Raw genomic sequence first — 8,729 nt, forward strand, 5'->3', positions numbered from 1 at the left:
AGTTCTTTTTTTTTTTTTTGAGAGGTTTTTGCTATAGGGTGCATGCACTCGCCAGAAAGACAGAGACAGAGAGATAGAAAGCAAGAAATCACCCCCCAGCGGTGATGGCCATATCACAATCCCTTCTCTTCCATTCTCCTCTCGGGATCTTGGGCACACACACTCATGTGCCTGATGTGAGTTGAAGCCACCAGGTCCAGGACTCAAACCATGGTCAAGTAGGTGGGAGTCCAGCAATGTAGTCATTACGCTAACTGCTGGTCCCAGATTAATTAAGTTTTTTAGCGAATCAATAAAATGGGGTGGAAGGGAATAGAAAGCAACTATGGATACCAGAGACAATGTCAGAGGAGTGTGGGACATGGCAGAGGGTGAGAGATAGGGAATCAAGGATGGGGGGGAAAAGAGCAAAATATACAGGAAACAAGAAATAGAAAATTATTTGTTGACAATAACACATATGTTGATGTGCTGATTGAGAATATACAGTGTACTCTGGATGGAAAATCTCATTGTGTATGCTGTAATGATCTATAGTGAATGAATGTAAGTAAATAAATTTAAATAAAAAAAGAAACTATTATGTCAACATATTGAAATATTGTTATCATGAGCACTTACCCTCTATGCCAGGAATGCGAGTGGGATTCAGAATTTAGCAAGTCATTGACATAATTAATTACATTTACAGAATAATGAGAATGTCATAAATTCATGCTCATTGATACCAAAAAAAAAGACATTACTAGGATTTTACATAAAGTTACTTTTTTTTGAAGTTTTGCTATATACTGCATGTGCTGGTTGGAGAGAGACAGAGAGAAAAATCAAGTGAAAAAATAACTACCTCCCAAAGGGGAATAGGCACACCTCAATTCTTTCTCCTCCATTCTCTCCTCAGGACTTTGGGCAAGCACCAAAATGCACTCAGTGTATTTTTTAAGCAAACAGGTCTGGGACTCAAACCATGAAGTTGGTTATGTGGGATCCAGCCACCTTAACCACCACAGCATGTAACTGATCCAGAAACTACATTTTAATAAATGCAATAAATGCCAAATTTCTGTAAAATATTCAGGAAAGTAGATTTATACAATTGAAAAGTAATGACACAATAAGTTTGGTATAGATAATTCTGAAATATCAAGAAGCCAATGATACTTTGGGATGAGCAGTTAGTGTAATGGCTGTGTCGCTGGACTCCCATGTAGTCGATGGTTGGTTAGAGTCCCAGACCTGGTGGCTTAAACTCACACCGGGCACGTCTGCATGCATGCCCAAGATCCCAAGAGGAGAATGGTGGAGAAGGGATTGTGGTGTGGCCATCACCCCAGGGGGTGATTTCTCGCTTTCTATCTCTCTGTCTCTCACTGTCTTTCTGGTGAGTGTACACGCCCTATAGCAAAAACCTCATAAAAAAAATTCAATGATACTTTAATCATTTTAAAATTGAGATAGATTCTACTTTTGCTACCATATAATTGCATTTTATAGATAAAAATTTCATTGTATAGAATAATAAACAGATAAAAATATTTATAAAAAGTCTGAAAAGAAAGTAACTGTCGCTATTAATACTAAGTGCATTATTGATACTAAGATATTAAAATTGTGTCAATTCATGACTATACTTAAAGACCAATCGAATACAAAATTCAAAATAATAGAATAAGAATATATGAAGATGTACTGTACATTAAAAGTAGTAGTGGTGAAAGAGGAGATATGGGCTGTTTGTATTACTGGAGACTAAAGCCCACAATTATGCAGCACACTTTTTCTGCAAACATGTTTACTTCCTGTTGTCTAGTCTCTGTACTTGCTGGGAGAACATTTAATATTTGAAGAAGAACATCTATAATTATTATTTTTTTTTTGGAGAGGTTTTTTCGCTATAGGGCACATGCGCTCTCCAGGCAGACAGAGAGAGACATAGAGACAGAAAGCAAGAAATCACCCCCCGGGGGAATGGTCATGCTGCAATCCCTTCTCCTCCATTCTCCTCTCGGGATCTTGGGCACATGTGCCTGGCGTGAGTTCTAAGCCACCAGGTCCAGGACGCGAACTGTGATCGACTACGTGGGAGTCCAGCAACATAGCCATTACACTGTTAGTTCCCTGTAATTATTATTTGATGAATAAGATTTCTGCTGTCTCATGTATATGTATTCTAAAACAGTCATAGGGTCTACAGTATATTTTCAGGTTACCTGAGATATTACTGCCATTTGAAAAGATTTTTGCCTAGAAGTAACCATATTTCTGTATTTGGACACAAGCTGATTCAGTAGTTATTTTAGGTGGTGACTGTCTGGGTATAAACTACCTAGGGAGATGCCTCCTTCACATAGTTGACAGGTGATAAAAGTCTGAAAACACTTCAGGAGTTAAAAAACAAGATGAGGACACTGAGATGGGCCACTCCAAGGAGGGATACACCTTCCATAAATCATAAACTTGCACAGGCAGAAAACCACAGACCCCTTTAGGAATATGGATATATAAATTTGAAAAGAATAAACAGCCCTGGTAATAAGAAATATTTTCCTTAGAAGGTTGCTAGAATAAAACCCAACAAATTTTTCTATGCCTGGACTGAAACCTTTTATTTGTAAAGCTTTCCTCCAAGAAAAGGATGAAAGAAGACTGATAAAGACCACAGATAAAGACATGATACTAAAAGTGGCAAGAGAGAAACAAGTGACTTACAAAGGTTATCCCATCATGCTAACATTGGACTTCTCAAAGGAAAAAATTCAAGCAAGGACAGAATGGGAAGATGTATTGAAAGTGTTAAGAGAGGAAGAGGCCGGCCTTCGAGCAACAGCGACACAAGATGGCAGCCACCACGAGCTCAGGAGTAAAAGTCCCTCGCAATTTCCGACTGTTGGAAGAACTCGAAGAAGGCCAGAAAGGAGTAGAAGATGGCACAGTTAGCTGGGGTCTAGAAGATGACCAAGACATGACGCTTACATGGTGGATAGGGATGGTAATTGGGCCTCCAAGAACAATTTTATGAAAACCGAATAGACAGCCTTAAAATAGAATGTGGACCTAAATACCCAGAAGCAACACCCTTTGTAAGATATGTAACAAAATTTAATATGAATGGAATTAATAGTTCTAATGGAGTGGTGGACCCCAGAGCCATCTCAGTGCTAGCCAAGTGGCAGAACTTGAATAGCATCAAAGTCATCCTGCAGGAGCTTCGGTGCCTAATGATGTCTAAAGAGAACATGAAGCTCCTGCAGCTGCCAGAAGGACAGTGCTACAGCAATTAATCAGAAAGAACACAGGCCCTCCCCCATCTGACTTAAGCAGTCTTCATTTTCCATAGAAGTCAATTTTCGAGATACAGTCTTGTAGACCTCAAAGTACTGGAAAGGAAGCTCCCATTCAAAGGCAATTTATTTTAAGGTACTGTAAAGGATACTAATTTCTTGTCCACTTGAGATACATGAATTGCGTTATAACAGATCACCTTGTCGAGTGTAACCACTGTCCATGTAGTTGAACTTCTGGGATCAAGAGAGTGTATTTAAATTGATCCCCATCATACCTGGTGGGGCATGTCTAACTCAACTGTGAAAAGACACATCACACAATCACGTTGCTGCTGATCACATGGCCTGGCGTCTCTGCCTTTTCCCCCTGCCTCTTCCCTCACCCTCCCTGCAACAGCCCTCCAGTGTGGGGCCCTCCTTAGAGTAGATGTGAAGGCTTCCAGTCGCAGCCTGTGGGACTGCTGGGTGTCTGGGGTGTTCTACTTGCACCCCTGGTTTTTTTTCAGTCTTAACTGATCCCCCACCTCCAAGCCATCCCACCTGTCCCCTGTGCTCCACTCCTGCCCTCGGCCTAAGCATAGGTTGTAATCCCCTTCCCCTCTGAAATTGGCCTTCAGTGAGGAATTCAGGGCTCTCCCCCCATATCTTCTCTCCCCCACCTTTATCGAGGGTTGCTGCTTTTCCTTTCTCCTCAAGTCCCCTTCGTCGGGAAGAGGCGCTGACCTCCACTCTCAGTGCGCTCCCCGCCAGCCTGGGGAGTAAGTGCCGCCCTCGCCATGGTCCTCTCCTAAGAGGTTTTTAGGTGTTCAGCTCAGGTTCCATGACATGAGAAGAGCTGTCACCAGGGTTACTCAGACATGCTAGCTCTCAGAGCCCCCAAACTCAGAGAGAGGCCACAGGAAGACACCCTACACCTGTAGGCACACAACCCTTCCAATGATCGTTTTCTTGTCCAGTAATTGCTTTTGCTTTTAAAATGGAAGACGTTTTCAGCAGGGCTCCTGTCTGGTCATCCTTGCAACCCGTTTGGGTCTGGTTTGGAACCTGACAACTGGAGCAAAAAGAACCTTGACCTCGGTGCGTACTCCTGCTCTGGTGCTGCCACCGCCTTCAGGATCCTCAGCAGGGACTAAGCAAGGACTGAGTCTGCAGAGCCTGAGTCAGGTGCGGGACTTCCCGGCACACAGCTGCGTGAGTCCACCATCTGTTCAGGACCACTGCATGCTGACATGTGGGTACCGACTGAATAGAAGCAATTCATTGTGTTCCTACCTTTTTTTAAAAATTTTGTATAAAACCACCTTTTGAAGCAGCAACTATCAAGTTCGAAAAGTAATTGATATTTCCATTCATCTTTTTTTTTCTGGGGAAAATCTTAGTTCTAAGGATTTAACACCCTGTAAGTAAAGTTTAACATAACAGTATTCCATAAGCAGCCTTTTTTATTATCAGATCATTGCCTGATTTTAATATAATAAAAGAAAGTGTGTGTTACTATTTAAAAAGAAAAGAAAGTGTTAAGAGAGAAACAATTTCAATCGAAATTATTATATCCTGCAAGATTATCCTTCATGTGGGAAAAAAAGATTAAAATCTTCTCAAACAAAACTTGAAAGAATTTGCCAACAGCAGACCAGGTCTTCAAGAAACCCTGAAGAAAGTACTGTTGCAGGAAAACTAAAGAACAAACAGCCAGAAATAAAGGAATAAAAGGCAATGAAGACAATGGCCAACTTAAACATCAGGGCAGATTTAGTAACATTGATAACTTCATATGGGAAGAAAAAACAAGAACATTCTCAGATAAACAAAACCTAAAAGAATTTACCAGCACCAAACCAGATCTCCAAGAAGTTCTCAAGAGAGTGCTATATCCGAAAAATTAAATACAGACACACAGAAATAAGAGTTCGAAAAACTACAAAAATGGCCAACGTTATCGTAGGGACAAGTCTAGAATTGAATATTATACCCCAGAATTTAATCAGGAAGATTGAACCCCAACAAAAGATAGATTAAGTACATGAGATTGAACTGGTCAAATAGCATTTTATGACTTTCAACTAAAATATTGCTGCTTTTCTTCTAGGCTTTGTTGTCCAGCTTTAAGAGTTTGTGTTCTGTCTTGAGCTGTTGATAGGTTCATGTACCTATTATTTGAACAGAATACTAACATGTTTACTGGCTTTACGTTTTAATCAAAATTCCTTACCATTTGAAAACTGCTTTTCTTAAAATTACCAGCTGAACTTGTTATTGAAAGTAGTTACATTATTTAAGAAATTGTGTGATCAATAAAAATATGGAGAGAAAAGGAATGGAAGAGAGCTTTATACACCAGAGATAGTGTGAGAAGAGGGTGGGAAAAGGCACAGGGTCAGACATAGGGGTAAATATATATGTATATATGAAACTAGAAATGGAAAATAATAGATGATAGCATGTATGATTAAGCCACCATGCAGTATATTCTGGATGGGAAACAACATCTTGTATGATGTGATGATGCTTAGGGGATGAATGTAAGTTAATTAATTTGAAAAAAAATAAAGTTTCAGAAAAAAAAGAACCCATGAAAACTGTTTATTTTTTAATTAAAGAAAATGCATTAAAAATACCTATTTGATGACTGCAGTAAGCTATATAGCCCCAGCTAGGTGCTACTTTATATTATGTTCATTCTACTCACTAAGTTTATGCCTAAACTCAGACTTGTGTTGATGGATATGTATATATCAGCTGTGCTTGCTATTGAAAATATTTAAATTAATTAAGTTCTTTATTAAATCAATAAAATGGGGGGGGAAAGGCATAGAAAGTAACCATAGATACCAGAGACAGTGTGGGAGGCGGGTGGGACACGGCAGAGGGTAAGAGATAGGGAATAAAGGATGGAGAGATAAAGCAAAATAGGTCCTTTTTGCTGCAAAAACCTCGAGTTCCATTTCCAGCCCTCTGGGCAGTAAGGGACATTGAAGTAGGGGCACCATTGCCCACACTGCCTCACCTCCAGGATCCCCAGCCCAAGACCCACCCAGACCCCTAGACTGTCCTTTTCACTGCAGCAGCCTCCAGTTCCATCTCCAGGCCTCTGGCATTAGTGTGGCACTTGACTTTTGCTTTACTCCCCTCTGTACTCTCCTCCTTTCTCTTATATTATCTTGTCTTCCTCACCTTCCACCTTGCCAGAGTGACTAGCTAGGTCTAGAATCAGATATCTTAAATTTCCTAGTAATATAAGGTTCTTCTGGATCCTCCCTCATACTGAACCAGCTGTAAAAAAAGGAGACACTGCTCTTCAGACACCTGAATAGAGTATCGTTCTTGAGACCACATTACTAATAACAACAGAACAAAGACTTTGGCACAGATCAATTCGCAGCAAAACAGAAACACATTTCTAGTCAGTGAAATATTCTCCTGAGAGGTATTCAAAAGTGAGTACATCTTCCAATATAGAAGAAGAGGCTCAGGTCTGAATAAACAAGAAATATGTCTCTGTCAAAGGAACAGAGTAACTCCCCTCCATCTTTTGTGAAAATGGAGGATGTTACCAAAATGTCAGAGAAAGAATTTTGAACATTCATGGTGATGAAATTCTATGAATTGGAACAGAAAAGAGACAACGAACATGACGAGATTAGGAAATCTTTCCACGATATGAAAGAAGAAATGGACACTCTGAGAAAGAACCAGATGGAATTATTAGAGGTGAAGTCGATAATAGACTGGAGGAGTCCGACCCGGTGGGGCTCCAGGACCTGTCTGAGCCCTTTGACCTTTGAGCATCGCTTCTGGTCGGTTCAGTAAGTTGGCAAAGCCACTACTATATGCCCCCTGACCTTGGAACAAGCTTGGGTCACTTAGCATGTCTGCAAGATCGCTTGCTATTCGCTCCGGGACTGTGATAGCCTTGCTGGGAAGTGACCCCCCTCTGACTTCCTGATATACTACTATAAAAGAATTACATAGCTCCCTCATACATCTTGAGTGTGTGTTAAGATTTCCTGAAAAGTCCCCCGATCGCTCCCCTTTACCCTGACCACTTACTGTTAATTACAACGCTTCATTGGGCACAATAAAGGGTGTGCTAAAGTTCTTCTTGATCTTTGGAAGGCCCTTCAAGACACATTTAATATAAATAATCTTTTCGCATACAATAGGACTAGGCCGAAACTGGCCCAGGACGCTCTCGTCCCATGGTAATTAATGTTCTAACAAAATACATAACAGTGGTGCCATAGGCTACACAAGTGTATCCACAACACCATAAACCCCTTTTAAAGTTTTTCATTAACTTATTAGTCACTTTAAGTTTTAGATCCCTATAGAATTATATAAGTATCATTCTTTATGAAAATCCATAAGAACTAATATCTATGCTTGAGATTTTCTTTTAGTAATCATAAGATGGCTGCTGCTGAACATGGGTTGATAGTTAACTCTGCTTGCTGGAATTGTTTCCTAAAACTGCACTGCTTGAAGTTACCAGGAACCTGCTTTCATCAATCAAACAATTGTTGAACTGTATCAATGATTAATAGACCTGCCCTTAATCAAACCCTGAATGGTTTCTATTGATAAAACTTTATGAATTGATAATTAGTACAGGTAGCCTCTCTCCCATTTACTTGCATGTATTGCATATTCAATAAAAGGGCACAATGATTCCTAACAGTTGTCACTCCTCAGAGAGCAATCTCTGGGAGTGTCCAGCTGAGGACATGCATGAAAAGGCATGAGGCCTTAGTCTTCCTATCTTTCCAGCGTCGCCTCCATCGAGTCAACCCACCCCCGCCGAGGCTGGTCCCCGGCAATAGAGGAAATCAAAAACTATCTTGAAAGTATTAAAAGTCTGGGACCAGCAGTTAGCGTAATAGCTATATCGCTGGACTCCCACGTAGTTGACCGGGGGCCTCCTGGACCTGGTAGCTTAAACTCACGCCAGGCATGTGTGCGTGCATGCCCAAGATCCCAAGAGGAGAACAGAGGAGAAGGGATTGCTGTGTGGCCATTCCCCCCGGGGGGGTGATTTCTCACTTTCTGTGTCTCTGTCTCTCTCTGTCTGGTGAGTGCATGCGCCCTATAGTGAAAACCTCTCAAAAAAAAAAAAAAGTCAATTAGACCATGCTGAAGATCGAATCTCCAATGGAGAAGATAAAATCTCTGAAATAGAAGAAAACACCAAAAAGGTGGGGAAAATAACAACAACAACAACAACAAAAACACAAGGATAATAAACAAGAAATACTAGACTCCACAAGATGCCCAAATATCAGGCATCAATTATCTGGGATAATTAGCATCTCAGAAGGTAAAGAAACTAATAACAGCATGTAAAATCTATTCCATGAAATCCTGGAAGAAAATTTTCCCAGTCTAGAGAGGCACTCAAGCATCCATACCCAAGAAATACAAAGGACCCCAAATAGAATCAACCCCAGA

At 40.6% G+C, this 8,729-nt stretch overlaps 1 pseudogene; it reads left to right on the plus strand.

The window, feature by feature from the left end:
* The first annotated feature begins 2,836 nt into the window (after positions 1–2,836).
* LOC102467664 (ubiquitin-conjugating enzyme E2 variant 1 pseudogene) lies at positions 2,837–3,328 on the plus strand (annotated as a pseudogene).
* The last annotated feature ends 5,401 nt before the right edge of the window (positions 3,329–8,729 follow it).

This window comes from Tupaia chinensis, unplaced genomic scaffold (genome assembly GCF_000334495.1).
Source record: "Tupaia chinensis unplaced genomic scaffold, TupChi_1.0 Scaffold000522_1, whole genome shotgun sequence".
Taxonomy (NCBI): Eukaryota; Metazoa; Chordata; class Mammalia; order Scandentia; family Tupaiidae; genus Tupaia; species Tupaia belangeri.